This window comes from Rhineura floridana, chromosome 2 (genome assembly GCF_030035675.1).
Source record: "Rhineura floridana isolate rRhiFlo1 chromosome 2, rRhiFlo1.hap2, whole genome shotgun sequence".
NCBI classification, from domain to species: Eukaryota; Metazoa; Chordata; class Lepidosauria; order Squamata; family Rhineuridae; genus Rhineura; species Rhineura floridana.
In genome coordinates, this window is record NC_084481.1 from 135,582,212 (window position 1) to 135,609,050 (window position 26,839).

Genomic DNA, 26,839 nt, shown 5'->3' on the forward strand with positions numbered 1-26,839 from the left:
GTCTATCTTGATATTATCTTCCCATTTCCTGCCTTGCAACTGTGCCCCTATATATGCCGCTATGGCATGGCCACACATGCTGCTATTTTAGCCCTGCGCCACACCTCCTATGCCTCTTTCCAGCCTTGTGTGGTGCTGGAGTAGGATGCCTTCATTGGGGGAAGCTCTGTTGGACTTGACAAGGGTGTCTTGTTCGGCATCAGGCATGGCAGGGAAGGCACAGGGCAGATTGCAGAAGCCATGCCCAGTGGTTAAGAGCTGCTGCAGCAGCAGATGTTGCAGCCCATTATGGGCCTGCATGGTTTGGAGTTGGTGGGCTGGGGATGAATAGACAGCCATAGTTTCAGGGCTTGGTGGCCCCACATGTGTGTATGTGTGGCTATCAGCCCCCATTTGGCCTGATAGGCACCTGGTTCCCAGCGCTATAAGCCTCCTTGGCTTGGTAGGCCTGCCTTCTTGGCAGCCATTTGCAAGGCCTAGTTCCCAGTGGCCATTTTGGGGCCTACTTGGCCTGTCCTGTGACAGCTGTTTAGTAGACCTTGTGTCTTGGTGGCCATGGGGGGGTATTTGTTTGTGCTGGCAATTTTGAATAGGTGCCGACAGCCATTTTGGTTGGGTGTTTTAACACCCTTTTTGTGAATAATTGTTAGGGCCTTATTGGCATGGGATTTGGAGGTGGATCTGGGCCCTGGTAAGCCTTTCCATTTAAGAGGATTGGCTTTTTGAGTAAACCTTCTTTATAAGGCCTCATTTTTTGGCAGTTTTTATTTGGCCCTTGTGGTTGGTGGTATATGCCTGCACTGCTTGGATATTTTATACAATCAAGTGGTATATAAAGTTTAACAACAGCAATAATTTATTTTTTAAAAATTAAAACAATAGATGTAACTTAATTCTGTGTTGATTGGTGGCCTAATGGGATTCTTTATTTTGCTTATTATGCCTCCTAAGAAGGGCAGAGGGGATCTCAGAGGAAAGGGTAAGGCCCAAAGTACACCTTCCTTCGCAACAGAAGGTTTCATCATCTAAAGATGAGGGCCCTGATATGGGATTAGTTTTTGCTCATATTGAGACCCTGGAGAGTTTGAATAGCCAGCCTTCAGAGAGTGCTCAAAAGAGGGCCAAGGTGGGTAAGGGTAAAAAGGATAAAAAGGTTTTCTGTCATACTGATTGGAATGGAATGTTGTGGACCATTTAGCTGCTGTGGAGGTCAGTTTGCTCCAGTGACTGCAGTACCTGAAGTGGAACCTGTTGCTACTGGCATCTTTAGGGCTCATGCAGAATTTGAGGGATCTGCATGGTTGGCCTATGATGAATCATTTAGCATGTGGATGGTGGTTGATGTTAGCTTGAAGTGGGATAGCCCTGAATTGTGGCTGCAGTTTGCTGGGTGAGTCTTCTGCCAGCACCTTCCTGTGGATCCATGGGGCAGGGGGTTCAACCCCACCTGCTCTGTTGGGAGTTCAGTGCTAAAAGCTTCTGTAACAGGAACTCATTTAAATTCAGGCATGAGCGTCCCATCTGTGCTAGCTCCCATTCCTTCACAATGGGAAAATAGATAAGGAGGTTGCTGAAGGTAGAGTTTTGGATCCTTTTGAATATCCCTGTATGCCCACTTTGAGAGTATCTTCTTTTGACATAGTTCCTAAGAAAGAGCCTCATTCATAATATGTTTTACCCTAAGGGGCAGTCAGTGAATGATGCTATCCCTGAGCATTTGTGTTCTGTACATTGTGCTTTCTTTGATAACACAGTGGTTATGGTGCAGCATTTTGGCCCCGGTGCTCTCATGAGTTAGTGTGATATCAGATCAGCATTTTGACCTTGCCAGTCCACTCTTTGAACTTTGATCTTTTGGAGTTTTCTTTCAGGGGTCTATTTTATGTAGATCCGAGTGCTGCTCATGGGATGGTGAGCTTTAGTACATTCCTTGAGTGGGCCCTCAGGAGGTGTGCTAGCTCTAAAGCAGTGGTTCATTATCTTAATGGTTTTCTTTTTGCTGGCCCTGCTGGCTCACAACAGTGTTTTCAGCTTATGTCTGAATTTGGGCATTTGGCTGATGAGCTGGGGATTCCCTTGGCCAAGGAGAAAAAGTGCCCTGCATGAAATTATTGGCCACAGGTGGGAAAGAGGGACTAAGCTGAGGCTTGTCCTCTTTTGTGGCAGATATCTGCAGGAATTTCACCGGGTAGGGCTTGGTGACCACCGTTAGGCATCCTTTAAGGTGAAAGGTGGGACCTGAGACTTGCCTTCCAGGTTGGTGAGGCCTGTTGGCAGGGTAAGGTTCATCTTTGGGGCTAACTTGTGACAACCACTCAGAATTATGAAGTCCTGGGAAGGGGTGGATCAGGAAGACCTCCCTAACCACCCTGTGGAGTTAGGGCTGGTGAGAAGGGAATGGGCTTGGACCACCCCATTTCAAATGGCAGAGTGTCCTCAACTGATTGGTGGAGAGTTAAGTCCCACACAATCACTCTGCAGATCATTTTTACATAATCAGTCACTTAATTGGCTTTATCAAAATACATGTGGCCTTTGTGTTACCCACACTTCAGCTTGCATTTAAAGCCAAATTCATCAAATTCACACTTTCCGAAACAATATGAGAACCGAAACACAGCCATCCTTCAAAATTTGCATTTATCCGCATTTTGTAATGCAGCTCTCCAACTAATTAAAGTTGACAAAATGGATGTATTAGGGGAAAGTGTGATAAAGATGAAAACAACATACAAATTGCATTATATTAGGAAGAATTGCTTGCAAAATGCATGCATTAGTCAAAGCTGCGTTTAAAATGTGTTCATTAGGAGAAATTTGCATTAAAAATGCTGAAGAATTTTCATGAGGATTTTTTTAAAGTTCTTGAGGGCTGTTTTGTCAGGACTAGGTGAGAAAAACCAACTGTGGTTTATTGCCACTTTCTTTTTCTTTTGTCTTTATTTTTTGCTCTGTTGCTACTAGGGATGGAAAGACTTGTCAATTTTGGTTCTCTCAGTTTCTAATTTTTCCAATCTTAAATTCAGTTCTCCACATTTCTGCAGCAATTTGCAAAAACAGTTTGCAAAAAAAAATCTTCATGAAAATTCTTCAGCATTTTAGTGCAAATTCCTCCTAATTACCACATTTTTGCAGGCAGTTTTGACTACCTTACACATTTTGCACACAATTTTTCATCATATCATGTATTTTTGTATGTTATTTTCACTCATTATATTCATTTTTATGTACACATTTCCCTATCATATGTATTTTTGTAAACATGGTTTGCTTGGAGAACTGCGTTGCAAAATTTGAATAAGCTCAAATTTTGAAGGGTGGCTATTTTTCAGTTCTTCCATTGTTTCGGAAAGTAAGAATTTAATATATTCAGCTCGAAATGCACACTGAATTGAATTTCTTGCCCATCCCTGTTTGCTACTATTATTCACTACTATGGACTTTTCTTCATTGCAATTTTACTTCTTTGCCTTATGAAAGAATTGCTAGTTTGTTGTTTATTGGAAGCATTTGTATGGTTTTGTAATTTTTGTACATATTTTTATCTCTATTGCTTTGTTTTCTGCCCTAGGATTGAAAATATTGAATGAAGAGTGGGCTATTAATACGTAAATAAATAAATCCCTGCCCATTTGCCCTGCCAATTGAGGCTGATAGGAGCCAGAGTTCAACAGCATCTGATGGGCCACAGGTTTCCCAGTCCTGCCATAAGGTTTTGTAGACTAAAATGCAGGCATGATTGCTGGAAACCTGTACTATTTTGTATGCTTGCTTAATCTGTTTGTGTACAAATGTGTAGGCTGAGCAGACCAGAAACAAGTAAAAACTTGTTATTCACAACACATTGTAATATGTGAGACAGTGACAATGCTTTTATTATTTTTATAGAGCAATAACTGTGTGCATGGCCCTTTGAAGAGGGCAAGAGGGTAGACAATTGGCCTTCTCTTTAATTTATGGTGGTCAGTACTTTTCAACCTAATATTCCATTGAATGAGTACAGCCTAATGAGAAAAAGAGTTTTGTATACACACCAGTAGTGTAGTGGTAAATTCAGAAGCGCAGGGTCCCTTCATGATAATCATAGCCATGCCCCCTTCCATTCTTCTTGTTTGTTTTTGTTTTGTTTGCTGCTGGGTTGAGAATGAGAACCTTATTAGTGCTTTCTCCCACAACAACAGATGTCCCTAGGTGTCAATAAGCATGAAAGGGAGGAGCTTTAGCTACTGAAAATAGTCTTTGCATTGGCTGACTTGCCTCCTTTCACTCTGATTGGCTCCAATCAGCAGGAAAGTACAAGGAAGCATGTAAGAAGACTCTTCTCAATGGCGAACACACTCCTCTTTCATGTTGATTGGCTCATAGGATGCTGGAGACATAGGGGCCCTGCTGGAACCCTGCTCCCAAAAACATAAAGGGTCTAAGACCCCTCCAAAGTCCAGATGACCATGTCCCTGACATATGCAAAAGTAGGACACATGCAATGGAATGGTCAGACTGAATCTAAGGATTCCCTGATGCTACTTAGTGCCTTGATGATGAGACTGTTCCCTGTCTAATCTGTTACAATTATACAAACTGTACATTGGGACAAACAAACTGCTGAAACAAAACAGATTTTGGCCTCTTTTCATCCAGCACTACCGATCTTCACTCTTTGGCAAGAGAAGCTCTGCAGCAGTACAATCAAGTGGGAAGGAAAAGTGTATTTATTATTATCCTCTCTTGTTTATTCAACAGAAAGCCCCGACGTGTGAGTTGTTCCCCTCCCTGAAGTTATTCACCCTTGATTTATTTCCATTTGCAAACAATATTTGTTGTTTTAACATATGAGGCCATGACCCTATCTGGGCAAGCAACCAAATATCAAACAAAAATGATTGGGTCAACATGGCCCCTAGCATCAGAATCCACCTTTCCATCTATTCTAACTTGCAAAGGCAATCATCACTTTATTCCCACCACGGCTGTATACCCAGAAGCTGAGGACAAAGAATAGAAGATGAACGTCATCTTCATTTCTTGACAGTGAGCCAACAAGAGTGTCATTCTGGCAGCTGTTAGAGATAGAACACTGGCAGCAGTGTAGACAGTTTTAAACTCTGGAATTAATGTTGCCCTCCCCTTTAGATGTAATACTGCACTTCAACATGTATTAAGCCAGTCCTGCTGCATTTGGGACCCTTCTGTTCATTCTGCTGATGGGACCCTGGCCTTCTGCCCCAAGTCCTGCCCCAATGGCACCACTGCATACTGGACTAGATGTACCCTTGATTTTGATCCAGTTCTTAGTTTTTATATTCTTAGAGTTACCTACTCAGAATAGACTGGATATAAATTAGGAAAGCAGACAAAAAAATCAGGGGGAAATAATTCTCAACCAAACTCCCCCCAGCTCAAATTAATTACATCAATTAATTTCCTTTCTCTTGGTATCATTTCTTTTTCAAAATCTGCAATTATGGATTTAGGTATGTTAGGCTCAAAGTGCAGAGACATTAAATCTGAAGGTGATTCTCGGTATTATCACCTTCCATTTCACCATTAAACTGATCTAGCCCAGGCAGGGCCGGCACCAGAGGGCAGCCAGGTTGGGCCCTGGCCAAGGGCCGCTGCAGTCCGAAGGAGACCCTGAAGGACCCCTCCTTAAGGTGGGAGGATGTCTCTCCCATTCCACAATCTGCAGCAGCATTGAGTCCTGCACCCCGACCCTGCTGTGGATCACAGAGAGAGAGCTCCCAGACACACCTCCAATACAGACAGTGCAGGCTTCAATAAGCCCACATGCCGGCCCCACCTACCTTTCCCATCAGTGTGAATGCCATTCATGCTGTGCGCTCATGCCTACCATCACCCAAAATGGTTCCCTAAGGTGCTGCTGCCCCTGCTTGGTTGATGGCAGGCATACATGGTATTCACGCATGTCATTTGCGCAACGCAAGAAGTAGGTGGGGCAGGGAGGCTTATTGAAGCCCACGCTGCCTGTATGAGGGGGGACCTGGGAGCTCCCTCTCCATGATCCGCAGCAGGGTTAGCCCCATGGCACCTATATGGGGATGTTGGGCTATGGCACTGTGGGCCCAAGGCAGGCTGGTGCCCAAGGGCCCAGTCATGCCTGGCACCAGCCCTGAGCCCAGGGGTGAGGAACCTCAGGTCCAGGGGCAAATGTGATCCTCCAAGCCCCTCCACCTGGCTTTTGGACTCTCCCTATGCCACACCCCATCCCCAGCCACACCCCCTATCTCCAGGCCATGCCCCTTACCAGCTGCTGCCTGTGAGCGTTTTTGCCTGGTAGAAATGTGTCCCCAAACTCTGGTAATGCCTTTCATGATAGAGAGGAGTGTGCAAGTATGTGTGTAGAAACTGGCCTCCTATTGGAGACAGAACACTGGGAGAACCTGTAAAATTTACATTAGCTGCTCTGCCCACTTTTGTCTCTGGCCCCACCCAGCACTGGTCAGTTGTCCCTGGAAAGTTGCCCAGAAGGCACTGCAGCCTTCAGGGTAGAAAAGGTTCCTACCCCTGATCTAGCCAAACTTTAGTATATTTTAGCTCCAGGGAAATTTGAATTCTGCTGAAATGTTACCCAATTTTGAATTTGTTTTGAAAATATGCAGGAGTGCTGCTAGTGAACTAAATAACGGGAATTCGGGTTACCCTGAAAGATCAAAACTAATAGGATACTCATATGCACACTTTTAGTGCTTCTAGATCATGTGTGATTTGCACATCATCCTGATAGAAATGATGCATGAATAAACACATATAGAATAAGGTGACACACCTTTTGGATGTCCCCCAGAAATGTGGGGCAAATATATGTAAGATGCTGTGCACAGTATCTCTGGTTAACATTCAGTGGGCCTTTGGCAAAATTTCACTTTGCCCAAACCAATAGCTCTCCAGGTTTTTCACTTGGCAAGAATGAACTTGGCACCAAAAAGAACAAAAACATTTCTATATTGAGCCACTCTGGTGATCTTGCTGTCTTCAGTAGAAGGGTGAACATATATTCCTTAAAATGCAATAGGGAGCAATGCTTTCTTAGAGCTATGTACTGGAAATAATTTTTTTCACCCTTAATTCAGCAACAACTATAAAGCTACTTTTGAGACCTCAGTATGAATATGAGAAATGGTTTTTGCCCCTGGCTTGCAGCTTGTATCTAAAGTAGGGGATATACAAGGGCTTGGTGATGTGTTTGTGGTTCCCTTAACAACCGGCATCATATAATATGTGATAGTGGCAAGGAAGTAAACTACCAGTTACGGTAGTATCAACATATTTCAATTTATCACAAGTTTAATAATTTATTTTATCTCATGGGCTGAAAACAAAGGAGAACATTTAAACTTGAACTTGAGCTGCTAAAAAATTTGAAAGTTGCTAAAGAGCAACTGGACTGATAAAAATAGACAATAATATTGCTGGAAAGGTTTCCCACCAGTGAGCTTTTTTATTAAAGAACTACTCCATAAATCAGCTGGAACAACTCTTCATTACTCTTCTTCTCCTCTCTAGTTACGAGAGGGTTGCCACCTTTTTTCTTGACAGAGGCTCTGCATTGACCATATTTATAACAGACGACTAATAGATGAACTGTTTCTCAGAATGAAGAGTGAGCAATAAGGAAAGCTGTGCCTGGTTAATTTGTTTCTTTCAATCAACCGTTAAAGACAAAGAGCATGTGGGTAACTCACCAACACTAAAAATCATGGGTACTTGACTCTGGCTGGATTATTTAAATTGTGATATTTCTCAATAAGTAAAGGTGGGACAAAATCTTGTCCTATGGGTATAGAAGCAGATGTAATCAAGAGAGTAACCAATTATCTAAGGAGGTGGTGGGCTCTCCAACACTGGAGGAATTCAAGAGGCAGCTGGACAGCCACCTGATGGGTATGCTTTAAGTTAGGTTCCTGCATTGAGAAGGGGGATATACTAGATAGCCTTATAGGCCACTCCCAACTCTAATATTCTGTGATTCTTTGACTACTGTATGGTTTGCAGTTTCAGTTCCTTGTTTCCATAGCTTGATGAATCATTGAGCAGTAGCTCCATAATGTCCCATGGTTTTAAGACACTGAAAGAGCAAATGCCACGTGGTTCCAGTCTTCACCATTAACCACAGTGGCCTATATAAACAAATTACAACTGAAGGCTCTTCCCCATTACTCCAGTCTGAGGCATCTACAGGATTTTGGCTCTGCTATGGAATAACTAATATGTCCTGAATTCCCTCCTGGTCCAGTCTCCAAGGGAAGTGCAGACTCTGACAGCAGCAATGCTGGGTCTGGACATGGCAAATCATCACATACAGGTGGCTATGATCTTCTACACAAATACTTTGATGTCCCAACCATATAGTGATAAAGAAAAGGTCCAGATGATTAGCATTCTTGAGCTGTACTCATGAGAGTTAAGGTCACAACTCAATTTCGAAGCAAACAAGTTGAAGTGAAACTATTCTGGATACCTTCATTGGCTAGTGAGCTGTCAACTATGTGTACTAGCATTCCTTAAGACTCTCATTTTCACTTGCAGTACATAGTAGAAAAAAGTATTTATCCTTGTGTTATCTCAGTCACTCTCTGTTGTCCTTCCTTAATGGTGATTGCAACAGCATAAGAATAACTTCCAAAGAGATAATCTGATCGCATGGCAGTGAGGTATGTGAATCAGTTGACACCAAGAGAATAAAGATCTCATGCCTGAAATACCAGGATATAATTCACTAATAGGCAAAAAACCTTGCGGTTTAAGAAAGTACCTATACTCAACAGATATTTCTATCAAACTTTAAAAAGCAGGGCAATTGGGCATCTATAGTGAATACACCAAGGGAGCAGGAGACCTGACCTCCTCTCTGAGATACTGTACTGCCCTACAAATTGGTCAAAATGCAAACACCATTTGGATTGGCCTTTCGCAGTCCAATCCACTTCCTGTGTAGCTTGGAAGAATTTGGTAACATATGCCTCTGAGCATATAGTGAGTGGTGGCAACACCTGCCATCTCCAAAGATGGAGAATTATATTTTTGTATGTTTGTTGGTGTTCTTACTTTGTTTCTTTTCTGTGTTACTACTGTTTCTACAGAGAATCTAACCTAGAAAACTATATTTCTCTCATTATTCATCCTAGAAATCTGTGTCAAATTTATTTTGATTAATTTCAAAGCCTTTTTATTGGTCAATGTCATATGGTGAAGACAACCTTTTGTGTTTCAAAATGGAGGTTATGCTCTGTTTCTACTTTGAGTGCATTAACAGTTGAATCTGAAACTGCAGTTTGATGTAAATCAGATGGATTACAATATGTTGCTACCTAAGCAATGACTCTATCTGTTGGAAAAAAACAAACTTGGCCTGCCCAAGAGGCATATTTTCAGCCTGATATGCCTAAACTACTCCACTTAAGGAAAGATGGGCATGGTGAATTAAAAACACAGAGCACACCTAGAATTTTGTTAGAATATATTTCACCTCCCACTGAAAGTGGGGATTGGAACGGGATGGAGGAGGGGAAGTGAGAGGTGAAGGAAGGGGGAGGGAAGGGGCAAGAGGAGGGGATAGGAGGGAGGAGGAGGGGAGGGCAGCTTTGATCATTTGCATGATTTTTCAGTTCAATGGGATTTACTCCTGCATTCATGCTTAGGATATGTGAAACTGACCAGGGGGAGGGGGAGGGGAGGGAGGAGATGGGATGGATGGGCACTGGGCAGAGGGGAGACATCTTTCCTTTCCAAAAAGAAAACACTGTGAACAGTGTCATTCTTCTTCAGGGTTTCCCCCACCTTTTTATTCTGTAGCAGGTACATGTAGCGTCCCACTCAAATTTAAACCAAAGCTGTCCCTGGCCACATCCACATCAGGCCTTTAGACAGTCATGACTTCTCCCGAAGAATCCTGGGAAGTGTAGTTAGTGAAGGGTGCTGACAGTTGCTAGGAGATGCCCTATTCCCCTCACAGACCTTCAATCAGAGCAGTTGACTGTTAAACCCCTCTGGCCACTGGTGCTCTGTCAGGGGAATAGGAGTCTCCTTTCAGCACCCTTCACAAACTACACTTCCCAGGATTCTCTGGGGGAAGCCATGACTGTCTCATGTGAAATCAAAGTCTGGTGTGGGTGTAGCCCCCTGATTAGGCAAGCCAGGAGCTGGGAGTCTGGCTTTTAGAACACTGACAGTTGGTTCTTACTGAGCATGCCCGACATCATTGAGTTCAAGCCAAACTTTCTTAAACTAATTAAAAATCAGCCAGGCGTCTTTTTAACTTTTAAACTGCAGAGGTTGAAGGTCAGAGTATGGGGCAAGGTCAGTAATAGAATTACAGGTACTTTGACAACGTGGCTGATTTTTAATTAATTTCAACGGGTTATGAGAACTCTGTCAGAAAACAGTCCAAAAGGGGTCTGTTTTCTCTCTCTTTTTACACATTGAACTCTCAATTCTCTCTGACTGTTTTGTGTATCACCATGAAAATTTAGAGGGTTGTTAAGCAAGCGTTTCTGAGTTCAGGACTATACGTTGTGTAAGGTTTTGTTTTGAAATGAGCTTATGGGAAGGATCAGAATGGCATGAGGGGTATTTTCAATTTAACATTGCGGAATGTGAAAAATCCATGCTGACTATAGTACACAGCCAGTCTCATCGCAGTATAATAAAGATGGGAGTGTGTTTTGCTTGTATGTTCTGGGAGATATAGAAATGAAAATTGTATGAATTATTGGCAGTATTGCAAACTATGTGAAAAAAACCCAAGAAAGTTAGAAATGGCAGAGAATTGATACAGCATTTGTCTCAGAGAAATATACGGATAAGCAATGCATAGAATGGTTTCATTATTAGAATCCAGATTATGGAGCTCAACTTTTTTAAGAACCTGGGGAAAGCTGAAATTGAATTGTTGTAAACCGCCCAGAGAGCTTCAGCTATGGGGCGGTATACAAATGCAATCAATCAATCAATCAATCAATAGCTAGCACCAAAATGGAGCCTTATCGAGATGATTTTATAAAGAACTTTATCTTAATTTGATGAGACAGTCTCCAAATACCTGTACTATTATTATTATTATTATTATTATTATCTTTATTTATACCCCGCCCTTTTTCCAAACTGGAACTCAAGGCGGCTTCCAGATAAAAATAAGTACAGATCATTAAGAACCTATAAAAATATAAAACATATAAACATATAAAATCAGCATTAAAACAGGATTAAACTATTAAGATGTTAAAACCAATTAGATATACACTTAAAATACTGCAACCCAGTTTAGGAGCATACAAGTAAAACAATAACATACAGCATCCTCTTCAGTCACTACCCTTAAAACCTTCAGTTCCAAAGGCCTGCCGGAAGAAAAAAGTCTTTAGCTGTCGGCGGAAAGACTGCACAGAGGAGGCCATTCTATGAATTATTATTTTCGTAATGCAGGTTTCCAATGTGAGATAAATTAAAATCTTTTTGCTACCATTTATTCTTTCACTGTTCTGCAAGTTTTGGAGAGTATATTTTATTTTCACTTACAATATTTTTACTGTTATACTTTTTTTGAGGTCCTATAAGCACTTCAAATCTAAAGAGATTATGGTCACGGGACCCTACGTATTCAGCCAACGATCATGTCTGGTTCACTTTGCAGACCATCATCCAAAATAATCTATCCTTTGGGTATGAAAAAAAAACTAAACAAAAAAAGAAAAAAATTGTAACACGAATAGAAAGGAATCCACCTAGAAATTCATATTTCTGAAATCACACATACATTTTATTCATTTGTCCTGAAGATATATTTACTTTCCAGCCAATATTTTGCTTGTCACTGATATTTAAGGGTAGAAGTGTGACCTCATCTTAATCTTTGCCCCTGTATGATTAATGGGTGCCTTATGCACGGTTTCCCTTTGGCAAGGCTGAATATTTATTTAGGATAATGTAAGTTTTCAATTAAAGCAATATGAACATATCTAATTGAAACTGAAAACTGAAGCAGGGGTGGGGGACACAATCTAGCTTGGCTAGCTTTAATTATTTCAAAAACCCTACCAAAAGCAGAGAGTGGTTTGAGGAAATTGCTTTTGTTTAATGAAACAAGCTCATGGTCCAAACTCTCTTAGCTCTACCATATTTATATAATTATTTGGAGCCTAATAAAAGAACATCTGTTCTGGCCTCTAGCTACCTTTGCCATCAATCAAGCAAGTACTAACGTGTCATCGATTAAGCAAGTATCCCTGGAACACCAATTTATCACCAGCCTCCTACATGTCCTTAATGTACTGTCTGTCCGAATAGTATATACATCTAATAGAATCCCTACATATCATGTGTCCTGCCAGATTAGTCTTTACCCCTGCCAGATAGTTAAAAGATCAAGTGCTTTAGGATCCCATTCTGTTTCTGCCCACGAATGTGTTGCAAACATCTGCTGATACTTGGAAGTAGATCCTGATTCAGTATATTCCTTCACGGTTGTTTTTGGCAAGCAAAGCAGTTGAAGATCTGTTACTAAATCTAGTGCAGCATCCTGTTCTCATGGTGGCCAACCAGATGCCCATGGGAAACCCAGCAAGCAGGACCTGAGTGCAACAGTACTCTTCCCTCCTGTGGTTTCCAGTAACTGGTATTCAGAAACATACTGCCTCTGACCATAGAGGCAGAGCATAGCCATCGTGGCTAGTAGCCAATCATAGCCTTATCTTCCATGCAAAGCATGTACTCTGCTGCTGAATTTCAAACCGAGTCCTTTTGCAATCTGGAACATTATGGTAAATGGTGTATAAGAAATAAATAAATAAATAAGTGCCTCTCTGTGAGACTGAGATTTCAGTGTAGAGCAAAACTGTGTGGTCTGAAGGGACATGAGGTCATCATCTTGCTGAAGGTAAGGAAGCCTGAGTTTGGTCAGTACCTGGATGGCTGAGTGCCTGGGAACCATATTTATGCTGCTTTGGGTTCAATGATAAAAGAAAGTTGGGATACAAATATAAGAAAATAACTTTTAACAATAAAATAAAAGATCAATTTGCATGTGCAAAGCCACATTTAAGCTTGAGAATTTGAGATTAGAAGTACAGGGTAGTTTTAATCTTGATGTAATCTTTGTGAATTCTGATACAAACTGACAAGATCCACACCTCCCAGGCTAATGTAGAGGTAAGTATGGGTAGTTATCCACTAGTGTTTGCATTTCTTGACTCTTCTGAGCACAAAAGTATCAGAACACATGTTAACATTTGTCATTTTGAGGGAAAACGTATTTGAAATTCATGTTTTCAGAAAAAATAGTTGCATATTTCAACAGACAATAACACATTTAAAAACCTAGGGATAGGGAGATCAGTCTATTTTAAAAAAAGTCACTCTCACATGTGGTCACTCATGAGTCTGTTCTGTCCTGTTTCTGCATTTTGAATAAGACCCACCAAAAACCCTCATTTAGATATGTATTTAAATACCAGACTACTCTCCCTGTCCCTACATTTTTCTGTTATAGTTTTAACCTTGGTTAGTTTCCTGTTCTTTATTTATAACCAAGCAACATAATCTGTGTGCCTTATCTTAATTTTTCTTGCATGATATTCATCATGGAGAACATGAAATATATACAGCTTGAGACAGTAATCTCTTTCCTGCCTTTTTGCTAATTAGACAATGAAAATTAGTATGAGCTATCTCTGAGACAACAAACTGACAAGAACATTGCAGCCCTTCAAATACTGTCACCTTCTATTTCCTGGTATGGGTAGCACTGTCATCTAGAATCAACACTCCCCCTAATGAAGTGTTTATATAAAGAAATCTAGCTAGCTATAAATAAACACAGCACAATGGAAAGTGCTGGCAAAATGAGATCAAACCTAAAATCAGTAAAGACAGATGCATGTTGTAATGACAGCCCCCAAAAGTGCGGTATTCACCACCACCACCACCATTTACGTTGCCACAAGAGGGAAATTCAGAGCTATCTATAGCATAACACATTCTGAAAGTCATACAGGTGAGAAAAGAGAGGTCATTGCCACAGTACAGTAATTACACCCGCATAGTAGGTTGTAAATGCCAGTTTCTAAAAGCTCACATAGATGAGTCATTTAACTGCAGAGGTGACTACACGGTATCCTTAAGCTTCAACATAGCTGTTGCCTTTCCTTAGACTATGTCTGGGTGTGTGTGTGTGTGTGTGTATAACTGCACATATAATCATATATATAATTAAAACAGGTGAAACATAACACACTAAAATGCTAGCTCTGTTTCTCTGTAAGCTATATATAAATTTAGTGCGTATAAAAAGGTCTTTAAAGGCTTTCAGATGATACTTAGACAATAGCCTGGATCAAATTATTTTTGTCCCTGATCCAAATCATTGTGTTGGGAGGTGTGAGTGTCCTGGGGGATATACTTGTCAAGTAAAATCTCACACAAAAAATCCAAGAAGTGTAGGCTAAAATTCACATAGCAGACTTTCTAGGAGAAAAAAATCCAGTAATCAACCATGCGGTTCTGGCTTACATGCATCTGATTGGGGGGGGGGTGTCATAGCTTGTATTTGGGGGGGTATGACTGGGGGGGAATCAGAGACAGATAAATGTGTGAGAAGGTTGGGTGTGGGACAGAGTAGTGGGTGACCAAGGAGGGCAGGCAAGCTATCAGTCTCCTATACAACAGGTTGAATTTGGGAAGAAATATCATGCAATGTGGCCCTTAGGTTTGAGATCTAGCCCAGTTTCCTAACAGCAGAGTATCCACTAAGAAAACCTTTCTCCAATTTGGTTGGCCCATAGAAGAAACTTCAAAGAGGCCTTTATTAGTTAAAATTAGGGATCATATATGGCCAAAAGCAAGGAAGCAGTATGTAGTCCCCTTGTTACTGTGGCCAGGGCCAGCCTTAGGAGTGGGTGAGCTGGGCAGAGGCTTGGAGTGCCAAGCTGAGTTCAGTGACTGGATTTTGTAAAATCTACTGTCTGCAGTGAGCTAGGGTGGCAAAAGCAAGTGTCTGTAACCTTTTCCCCCAAGGTGGTTTGGTGCTAACCACAAAAATGATCTTCCTTCAATTAGCTTTAAAGTATGTTTCTTTTTTCCACTTTGAGGTCATTTGTGCTAGGTAAAAATCTAGTCTGAGGCACTGTTACCAAGCTCTTAGCACTTCAGATACTATAAACACTATAAGCACTTATAAATAATAATAAAATTAAGCCATAAGCTGGATATCTTTTTAATTTTTGTAACTTTGTTATAAAAAAATCATTTATATTCTAAAATAAAGAATGCTTGCCAAAAGATAGGACAAAATATTAAAAGTAAAACCTGAGATAGTTCTGCTATGTTGCATAGTGCACTGTCACTGCTCAGCATGTGACTTTTTGAGCTTTGGCTCATGCAAACTGAAGTACAGTGGCGAGAGATCAAGGTTTTGAGTAATGTCATTCTGGATGGATTGGTTAGCAAGTGATGTGAGCCTCTCATATGTCTGAGCAGCAGTAGAGATAAGATTGGTCAAGCAGGCTTATGCTTGCCCCAGGCCAAGTAGCCCAGGTTACAGATTTTGTTGTAAGGAGAGAAGGAACAGGGAAGGATTTAAGGAGGGATTCTGTGGCAGAACAGGCAGCCTGTTCTTGTCACAGAAAGAACTCCAGGCCTGCCAGGGAAAGAGTTCAAGGAGTGAGGGAGTGACTGAACGCCACTTAAGATTTCCAGGCAAGGTGCCACTGCAGAGTAATTTCTGTAGCAGTTACCACAGGGAAAGGCGCAAGTGTGGTGTGAGGTGAGGCTTTAAGGGAGGAATCCTTCCAGAGTAAGCAGTGGAGAAGGCCAGCAGCAGGCCAAAACCAGAAGACCTGGGAGAATGAGCCCCAGGAAGCAGTATTCAGGAGAAGCACAACCCAATCCGTATTCCCTTATCTGAATGTAAGGGAAAATGAAGTACCTCTATCATTCTGCTTTATTCCAGGGCAAGGAAGAGATGCAGGTGAGAATTCACAGATGTAGTCCGTGAATGCAGTAATTCTTGTGTTTGGCCCCCAGCTTTGTACACACATGAATGGGTCCTTGTAGGAGGCAGCAGCAGGGCCTCCAACATCACACTTGCACCAAAAGCCTTCTGGGTGGCCCTGCAAAACTGACCAGCAGGAGGGGCAAAGGCACTCCTTGCCCAACGGTGCTATTTATCCTTGGGTAGCTCTGGCTGTGGCCCCGGGCCACTAAAGATTTTATAGGGTGGTCCATGGAGAAACCCTATTTTATTGGCAGAAATGGAGAAAAATGTCCTCAAAAGATTTTTTGGGAGTTGTGACTTCCATACTTTTTTTTAGGACGTATGGCCAGGAGAGAGTGGATGTTTTCTAAAAGTGTCATGGTGGCTCATGAACCACTATCACAAAGGTTTTCATGCTTTCTCTCTGCTGCCCAGAGTTGGGTTGGTTTACCTTTAAACAAGATGGCTGAGTAAGGGAGAGGGTCTTATTTTTTTTCCAGCTTCAAAAAAGGATCACAGCAGCGATGCTCTCTTCTTTTTTTCTTAAAATCCCATCGGTCCAGAAGCAACTGGGAAGAAGCGATGAACATCATTGCCAGGAGTGAACAGCTGCATCACTGATTAAACAACTTCTCAGTCATCCTGTTTTTAAAGATTTTTTTAATGCTTTTTTTAAAAAGTGTTGCAGCTGCTCTTGGGCTCCCACTGTGGCTGCTGCAATTCTCTCTGTGTTATCCCTGCCACTTTTTGGAGCAGGAAGCTCAGAGGGCAATAGAAAGGAAGCAGAGAGCATTGCAGCAGCCTCAGGATATAGCTGCCACAATGCTTTTTAAAGCTTAAAATATAAGACACACAGGCCCCGGCCACTTCATTTATGATGATGATGATTTATTAGTCACTGGATACACAAAGGTCCCCAAGCGACTTACACAATGTTTAAACAAAAACAAACAAAACATACTATAAAAACCTAACAATAAATAACAATAAAATAGCAATAACACCTCCACACAGCCACATAAAGGTTTGGCAGCATATTAAAGCAAAACACCATCTCAATCTAGTAAATGCCTGGCAGAAAAGGTCCATCTTTACCTGGCACCGCAAACATGTCAATGAAAGAGAACCAAGCGAACCTCACCGGGGTTTAAAGGTAAGCCTACTGCAGTTCTAATGTGTGGTAGGGAGGATGTGGGATGAGCTTTGCTGTAGTGCCTTGGGATCTACCATTACACCTTTAAAAAGCTTTTTATATGTAAAAAAATACTTTGTCCAAAAGAAAAACTGAAAATCTAGGGGAAATTTCACTCCTCTCTTGAAAGCAGAAGGAATTTCCATATTGGGGTGGGGGAGAAGCTGGCTCCACATAATATGGGGTAATTTGGGGGCCAATGCTAATAGAAATGGTGTCAGTTAATAGTGCCATGTGCACATTTTTCCATTTGCTTATTCAGGTGTGAATTGCTGCTTCCATTTGTACTAATATGATTGAATTAATCTAATGAAGTTGCCCTGCACTCTCTGTGCTGGATTGCAGAGAAGGATAGTTGATCCTTTGACTAAAAATGACCCAAGACTGTTAATGGAACAGTTATTTGCATAATACTGACACTCAGCCATTCCAAAAATTAGAGACTTTTGAAGCACTTAAATTAAGGCATTTAACAGCATTTGTGGTTTTATTGTGGATCTCTTTCTTTCTTTCTCTCTTTGAATTACAGCTCCAATAGCCAATGGAAGCCCCTCCCCTCTTGTCTTAGGATATAATGGCACAGCTTTGTTGGGAAACTGGGAGTGATTACTTTTTGGATGCTTTGGAAGGTAGGTGGTGGAATTAAATCACATGATTTACCCTGGAAAACTGTGGATTTGATGAAGTTATAAGCTCCTCTAGAGAAGGATCATTAAATGCCACTCTTCATTATAAAAGGTCTCAGAGTGGTTCACGGCAATAAGAAAAATGCAATGAAAACCAAACAATTTTTAAAAATGTTATTTTTAAAAAGTTAATTGTTGAAACTAATGGCTGCACTCCTAAGCATACTTCAAAGTAAGCAAGTCCCAATTAAATATATGAGATTTTTCCAAATAGTAGGATTAATTTGAAATGACCTAGAATTTGAATCTTTTAAGAAAGCCTGTTAAGTACATGCTACTATTGCTTTAAGGCCAATTCCCAGCTTTCACATGAACATGTTGGCAAGTTCTGATTCAGAGCACTGATCACAAATAGGGTTTTGGGAGTGATCCTCATTCCAGTTGCACCTTGACTCAAAAGAAGGTAATACTAATTTGAATGGAATTTACATTCTAATTAGTACTCTTATCATAGCTGCCTTGCAATTTTTGTGCCATTTACTAGTACCATTTAGAAAATAAATAGAATTCAGAAAATATATTACTCATAGGATTTGCTTTCGAGGCAAGAACAAGAACTCAGGATTAAAAATGTATATGAATATTATGTTGCGCAGAACGGACCTCCTGATAAGATGGTATCTGCAGGAGGCCCTCATGAGGAGAGTGCAGTGATCGACTGGGTATATAAGGGATAAGACGGTCTTTCAGGTATCCTGGTCCCAAGCTGTATAGGGCTTCGTACACCAAAACTAGAACCTTGAAGTTGGCTCAGTAGCAAATGGGTAGCCAGTGCAATTCTTTCAGCAGCAGGGTGACATATTGGCGATACCCTGCCCCTGTGAGCAGTGTCACTGCCACATTTTGCACCAACTGTAGCATCTGGACCAACCTCAAGGGCAGCCCCACATAGAGCGCATTACAGTAATCCAGCCTGGAGTTTACCAGTGCATGGACAACAGTGGTCAGGCTATCCTGGTACAGAAACGGCCGCAGGAATCTTACCAGCTGAAGCTGGTAAAAGGCACTCCTAGTTACTGAGGTCACCTGGGCCTCTAGCGACAAAGATGGATCCAGGTGCACCCCCAGATTATGGACCTGCTCTTTCAGAGGGAGTACAACCCCATCCAAAGCAGGCAACTGACCAATTATCTGAACTCGGGAACCACCAATCCATAGCACCTCTGTCTTGCTAGGATTCAGAATCAGTTTATTGGATCTCATCCAGCCCACCCCTGAGTCCTGGCAGTGGTCAAGGGCTTGCACAGCGTCTCCCGATTCAGATGTTACAGAGAAATAGAGCTGGATATTGTCAGCATACTGCTGACACCTCACCCCAGATCTCCTGCTGACCGCTCCCCAAAGCTTCATATAGATGTTAGCATGGGGGACAAGATAGTACCCTGCGGCACCCCATAGCACAACTGCCAAGGGGGCTGAAAGCCAGGACCTCCAAGGTGGCTTTCTCTGAAATGCTACCGGTTCCACGCGCAGGACCAGCCAGACAGGCCCAGCTTCGCAGTCTCAATGCGTGGATGAGACGATGGTGTCGGGTGGAAGGGTTTGGATTTGTTAGGCACTGGGGAACATTTTGGGACAAGCCGGGCCTGTACAAAAGGGATGGGCTCCACTTGAACCAGAATGGAACCAGACTGCTGGCACTTAAAATTAAAAAGGTGGCAGAGCAGCTTTTAAACTGACTGAGGGGGGAAACCCGACAGGAGCTGAGAAAGGTCCGGTTCGGAATAAACCTCCCCCCTGGGATAAAAACCAAAGAAATGATGAAATTTTAAAAGGGGTAGGCCTAGAAGTAGGCATTGTGAGAGCAGGGGCACAGGATATAAATTCAGAAGAGCAAAATTACCACAGGCCTAACCACAAGTGCCAAAGACACTTGAAGAGAGACACTGCTTACAAGTGCCTGTACGCTAATGCTAGGAGCCTGCGAACCAAGATGGGAGAACTGGAGTGCTTGGTCTTAGAGGAGAGCATTGATATAGTGAGCATAACGGAGACCTGGTGGAATGGAGAAAACCAGTGGGATACGGTTATCCCTGGATATAAACTATATCGGAAGGACAGGGAAGGACGTATTGGTGGCGGAGTCGCTCTATACGTGAAAGAAGGCATTGAATCCAGCAAGCTCGAAACCCCAAAAGAGGCAGACTCCTCCACAGAATCGTTGTGGGTGGTGATACCATGCCCCAGGAGGGACTTAAAACTGGGAACGATCTATCGTCCCCCTGATCAAAATGCTCAGGGAGACCTTGAGATGAGATATGAAATTGAGGAAGCATCCAAACTAGGAAATGTGGTAGTAATGGGTGACTTCAACTACCCGGACATAGACTGGCTGCATATGTGTTCCAGTCATGACAAAGAAGCAAAGTTTCTAGATATTCTAAATGACTATTCCCTAGACCAGTTGGTCATGGAACCGACCAGAGGGACGGCAACCCTGGACTTAATCCTCAGTGGGGACCGGGACCTGGTGCGAGATGTAAGTGATGTTGAACCGATTGGGAGCAGTGACCACAGTGCTATTAAATTAAACATACATGTAACTGGCCAATTGCCAAGAAAATCCAACACGGTCACATTTGACTTCAAAAGAGGAAACTTCACAAAAATGAGGGGATTGGTAAAAAGAAAGCTGAAAAACAAAGTCCAGAGGGTCACATCACTCGAAAATGCTTGGAAGTTGTTTAAAAACACTATATTAGAAGCTCAACTGGAGTGCATACCGCAGATCAGAAAAGGTACCGCCAGGGCCAAGAAGATGCCAGCATGGTTAACGAGCAAAGTCAAGGAAGCTCTTAGAGGCAAAAAGTCTTCCTTCAAAAAATGGAAGTCTTGTCCAAATGAAGAAAATAAAAAAGAACACAAACTCTGGCAAAAGAAATGCAAGAAGACAATAAGGGATGCTAAAAAAGAATTTGAGGAGCACCATTGCTAAGAACATAAAAACCAACAACAAAAAATTCTATAAATACATTCAAAGCAGGAGACCATCTAGGGAGACAATTGGACCCTTGGATGATAAGGGAGTCAAAGGTGTACTAAAGAACGATAAGGAGATTGCAGAGAAGCTAAATGAATTCTTTGCCTCTGTCTTCACAGTGGAAGATATAGGGCAGATCCCTGAACCTGAACTAACATTTGCAGGAAGGGATGCTGAGGAACTGAGACAAATAGTGGTAATGAGAGAGGAAGTTCTAAGCTTAATGGACAATATAAAAACTGACAAATCACCGGGCCCGGATGGCATCCACCCGAGAGTTCTCAAAGAACTCAAATGTGAAATTGCTGATCTGCTAACTAAAATATGTAACTTGTCCCTTGGGTCCTCCTCCGTGCCTGAGGACTGGAAAGTGGCAAATGTAACGCCAATCTTCAAAAAGGGATCCAGAGGGGATCCTGGAAATTACAGGCCAGTTAGCTTAACTTCTGTCCCTGGAAAACTGGTAGAAAGTATTATTAAAGCTAGATTAACTAAGCACATAGAAGAACAAGCTTTGCTGAAGCAGAGCCAGCATGGCTTCTGCAAGGGAAAGTCCTGTCTCAGTAACCTATTAGAATTCTTTGAGAGTGTCAACAAGCATATAGATAGAGGTGATCCAGTGGACATAGTGTACTTAGACTTTCAAAAAGCGTTTGACAAGGTACCTCACCAAAGGCTTCTGAGGAAGCTTAGCAGTCATGGAATAAGAGGAGAGGTCCTCTTGTGGATAAGGAATTGGTTAAGAAGCAGAAAGCAGAGAATAGGAATAAACGGACAGTTCTCCCAATGGAGGGCTGTAGAAAGTGGAGTCCCTCAAGAATCGGTATAGGGACCTGTACTTTTCAACTTGTTCATTAATGACCTAGAATTAGGAGTGAGCAGTGAAGTGGCCAAGTTTGCTGATGACACTAAATTGTTCAGGGTTGTTAAAACAAAAAGGGATTGCGAAGAGCTCCAAAAAGACCTCTCCAAACTGAGTGAATGGGCAGAAAAATGGCAAATGCCATTCAATATAAACAAGTGTAAAATTATGCATATTGGAGCAAAAAATCTTCACTTCACATATACGCTCATGGGGTCTGAACTGGCGGTGACCGACCAGGAGAGAGACCTCGGGGTTGTAGTGGACAGCACGATGAAAATGTCGACCCAGTGTGCGGCAGCTGTGAAAAAGGCAAATTCCATGCTAGCGATAATTAGGAAAGGTATTGAAAATAAAACAGCCGATATCATAATGCCGTTGTATAAATCTATGGTGCGGCCGCATTTGGAATACTGTGTACAGTTCTGGTCGCCTCATCTCAAAAAGGATATTATAGAGTTGGAAAAGGTTCAGAAGAGGGCAACCAGAATGATCAAGGGGATGGAACGACTCCCTTACGAGGAAAGGTTGCAGCATTTGGGGCTTTTTAGTTTAGAGAAAAGGCAGGTCAGAGGAGACATGATAGAAGTGTATAAAATTATGCATGGCATTGAGAAAGTGGATAGAGAAAAGTTCTTCTCCCTCTCTCATAATACTAGAACTCGTGGACATTCAAAGAAGCTGAATGTTGGAAGATTCAGGACAGACAAAAGGAAGTACTTCTTTACTCAGCGCATAGTTAAACTATGGAATTTGCTCCCACAAGATGCAGTAATGGCCACCAGCTTGGACGGCTTTAAAAGAAGATTAGACAAATTCATGGAGGACAGGGCTATCAATGGCTACTAGCCATGATGGCTGTGCTGTGCCACCCTAGTCAGAGGCAGCATGCTTCTGAAAACCAGTTGCCGGAAGCCTCAGGAGGGGAGAGTGTTCTTGCACTCGGGTCCTGCTTGCGGGCTTCCCCCAGGCCCCTGGTTGGCCACTGTGAGAACAGGATGCTGGACTAGATGGGCCACTGGCCTGATCCAGCAGGCTCTTCTTATGTTCTTATGTTCTTAATCACCCAATGCTATTCTCTACCTTGGAGATAGGATCGGAACTACTGTAAAACAGTGCCTCCAATACACATCTCACCAAGTCAGCCCAGAAGGATACCATGGTGAATGGTATCAAAAGCCACTGAGAGGTCAAGCAAGAGTAACAGGGTTGTACTCCCCCTGTCTTTTTCCTGATAAAGGTCATCCATCAGGGCAACCAAGGCTGATTCAGTCCCATTTTTTTTATTTATTATTAAACTTATATACCGCCCGACTAGCAAGCAGCTCTCTGGGCGGTGAACATAAAAACATATATACAATAAAATTACAGGATCTGATATAACAAATACATAAAAAACCATCTAAAATGAAATTACAACATTTACTTAATTAACTTAAATTAAAATGCCTCAGAGAAGAGAAAGGTCTTAACTTGGCGCCGAAAGGATAATAGTGTCGGCGCCAAGCGTACCTCCTCGGGGAGACTGTTCCACAATTCGGGGGCCACCACTGAGAAGGCCCTTGATCTTGTTACTACCCTCTGGGCCTCCCTGTGGGTCGGGACCCGGAGGAGGGCCTTCGTAGTAGACCGTAGTGTACGAGCCGGTTCGTATCGGGAGAGGCGTTCCAGTAGATATCGTGGTCCCGCGCCGTATAAGGCTTTATAGGTTAGTACCAACACTTTGAATCTAGCCCGGAAGCATATTGGAAGCCAGTGCAGGCGGGCCAGAACAGGTGTTATATGCTCAGACCGCTTGGTTCTTGTTAGCAGTCTGGCCGCCGCATTTTGCACTAGCTGTAGCTTCTGAACCGTCTTCAGAGGTAGCCCTACGTAGAGCGCGTTACAGTAGTCCAAACGTGAGGTTACCAGAGCATGTACCACTGATGTAAGGTCCTCCTTACTCAGATAGGGATGTAGCTGTGCTACCAACCGAAGTTGGTAGAACGTATTCCGTGCCACCGAGGCTACATGAGCCTCAAGTGACAGGGAAGAGTCTAAGACGACTCCCAGACTACGAACCTGCTCCTTCAGGGGGAGTGTAACCCCGTCCAGGACAGGGTATGTATCCACCGTCTGACCAGAGAAACCATGCACCAGCAGCATCTTGGTCTTATCAGGATTGAGTCTCAGCTTGTTAGTTCTCATCCAGTCCATTGTCGCGTCCAGGCAACGGTTCAGCACATCGACCACCTCACCTGAAGAAGATGAAAAGGAGAGGTAGAGCTGCATGTCATCAGCGTACTGATGACAACGCACTCCAAAACTCCGGATGACCGCACCCAACGGCTTCATATAGATGTTAAAAAGCATGGGAGACAAAACCGAACCCTGCGGGACCCCATATTGGAGAGCCCACGATGTCGAACAATGTTCCCCAAGTATTATCTTCTGGAGGCGACCCGCCAAGTAGGAGCGGAACCACTGCCAAGCAGTGCCTCCAACACCCAACTCTGCAAGCCTCTCCAGAAGGATACCATGGTCGATGGTATCAAAAGCCGCTGAGAGATCAAGGAGGATCAACAGAGTTACACTCCCTCTGTCTCTCTCCTGACATAGGTCATCAAACAGGGTGACCAAGGCCGTCTCGGTGCCAAAACCGGGCCTGAAACCTGACTGAAATGGGTCTAGATAATTGGTTTCATCCAATAGCCCCTGGAGCTGGTCAGCAACCACTCGTTCCAAGATCTTGCCCAAGAATGGAACATTCGCCACTGGTCTATAGCTGTTAAAGTCCTCTGGGTCCAAGGAAGGTTTTTTCAGGAGTGGTCTCACCGCCGCTTCTTTCAGACAGCCAGGGACCACTCCCTCTCGCAAAGAGGCATTTATCACTTCCTTGGCTCAGCCAGCTGTTCCATCCTTGCTAGTTTTTATAAGCCAAGAGGGGCAAGGATCCAGTACCGAAGTGGTTGCACGTACCTGTCCAAGCACCCATAACCAGGCCTGTACCCATGCAAGAGTACTTGCAATTGCTGCACCACAACCCTCTCAAATCACTTTCCCTAAGAAGGGGGTATTTGCGACCCATCTGTAATTGTCGCAGACCAATGGGTCCAGGATGAGCTTTTTCAGGAGCAGTTGGATCACTGCCTCTTTCAGAGCGGCTGGAATCACTCCCTCCTGCAATGATGCATTGACCACACCCTGGATCCACTCAGTCAAATCCCCTCAGCAAACTTTAATAAGCTTCTTAATCTGTCCACCACCCCTGCAGGGAAGGACTAGAGCCATAAGGCTAAACTTCACCAGGAAGTGGTCTGACCATGACAATGGGGTGACATCCGCTCCCCCCATCTCCAGACCGCCCCTTCCTCCATCTGGAGCAAAAACCAAGCCGAGGGTGTTCCCTGCCCTATGTGTTGGGCCGGTAGCAAATTGAGATTATGAACTGGGAACTGCAATAGCATCTCCTCCCACCCCCAAAGTGCAAGAAAAATAAGAATGCTGCAGTCTACACATCATGGGAACACCTGGGCACTATAAATAGCTCACTCAAATCTGTAGCATTCCTGTGTAACTTTAATCCTACTGTAGCTCTTTCATATTGCTCTGATCCCCACTTTCATCAAATACCCATGGAAATCAACTGGGGATTTTGAACTAAAAAAATTATCTGAATTCTACCCCACTGCTAAGTTCTTCAGTATACTATTTATAGCTATTCCTGTTTTCTTTTTCTAAGCATTCCATCCAGTGAGGGATTCTTATCATAACTTCTTAAGCTAGTTAATAATCCTTCATGCGAAAAATGTCTCAAATGCCTGCAAGAAAATACTAACATAGAATTTGCTTCATTTCCCTTGACCATGGGTGTTAACATGCTGAGAATATTTTGACAACATGATAGGATCCAGATTTTCAACTTTCAAAAGGTTTAAAGTCCAGGTTTGGTCTGGAAAATTAATCATCCCATTTATTTAAAGCGCCCAGACCCCTGGTGGCTGTAAAATTGAGTCGCTGTTCTTTAAAAACAGCCTGCCCGCAAGATTTTCCACTCTGGAGTCAGACAAAGATTAAAGTGAAGTGAATAATATTTCTGCAGTATTTCAGAACTTTAGAAATGGATTGCCTGCGGCTTTCCAGTGGAAATATGACTCTTACTCTAAGCTGGTTCTTCCAATACAAAAAAGTTTGAAGGGCGTATAGGCTCTCTGTTATATTATAAGCACGATCACATTGGAGCTAAACACTTTTACCAAAGTATCATTGATTTCAATGGGAAAAGTTAAGCACATGCTTAAATTTCTACACTGAAACCAATGGAACAGAAACTTCATTTTGCCAGAATCATGCTCCTTGTGCTCCCCCTCATGTATTTCCTGTAAATCTGCCCCAAATACACTTCTTTAGCACTAATTTCTAACATTGGTGTCTGCTGTTTTGATTAGTGGTTTTTGTTGTTTGTTATATGCTCATCATAATGACTGGGTGATCCACTGTTAGTACTCCACAGACTCTTTCAAATGGATCTGTTCTGAGTAGGACATTGGATATCACCCACTGAAGTATTTACATAAACCATTCTAGAATCTTTTGTTTTGTTTTGTTTTAAATGAAGGGTGGTGCATAAATCCTGCCAATAAATAACTATAATATCAGAATTTTTAAAAAACTTTTTAATCAATTTTAATTATGAGCTATCCAGTGTAGCAAAACTTTGCCTTTTCACAAATCATGACATTATTATTTGGAGAAGTTTCAAAGACATTTGCAGATGACTGAAAGTCCTGAACTAAAGTTTTTTTTAAAAAAACCCACTTTCTTTATCCAGCAATAAACATGGCTATCTTGATGTATACTGAGTCAGACCAGTGGTCCATCTAATCCAATATTGGCTACTTTAATGGCGGTGGCTTCAGCTAGCAACAGCAGATAGGAGTCTTTCGTGCTCTGCTATTTGACATTCTTAATCTTATTATTTATTTGATTTACAACCTGCCCTTCACCATATGGTCCCAGGCCTGGGTGAAAAGCTGTCTCTTAAGCACTGCATCTTTTAGGTGGAGATTTGGACAACTGAACTGGGGAACATCTATTTCAGGAATGGAGAACCTGTGGATCTCTAGATGTCACTGAACTACAACTGCCATCATTCTTA

General features: G+C 42.5%; 1 protein-coding gene and 1 long non-coding RNA gene across 3 annotated transcripts in view; one reads left to right on the plus strand and one right to left on the minus strand.

The window, feature by feature from the left end:
• LUZP2 (leucine zipper protein 2) overlaps positions 1-26,839 on the minus strand; it is a 592,171-nt gene that overhangs the window by 412,703 nt on the left and 152,629 nt on the right. The window lies entirely within an intron of this gene.
• Positions 1-26,839, plus strand: part of LOC133377161 (uncharacterized) — a 71,267-nt gene that overhangs the window by 42,596 nt on the left and 1,832 nt on the right. The window contains exon 2 of the long non-coding RNA XR_009760630.1: positions 17,704-17,803. This is a non-coding gene — a long non-coding RNA (uncharacterized LOC133377161). The remainder of the gene's footprint in view (positions 1-17,703; positions 17,804-26,839) is intronic.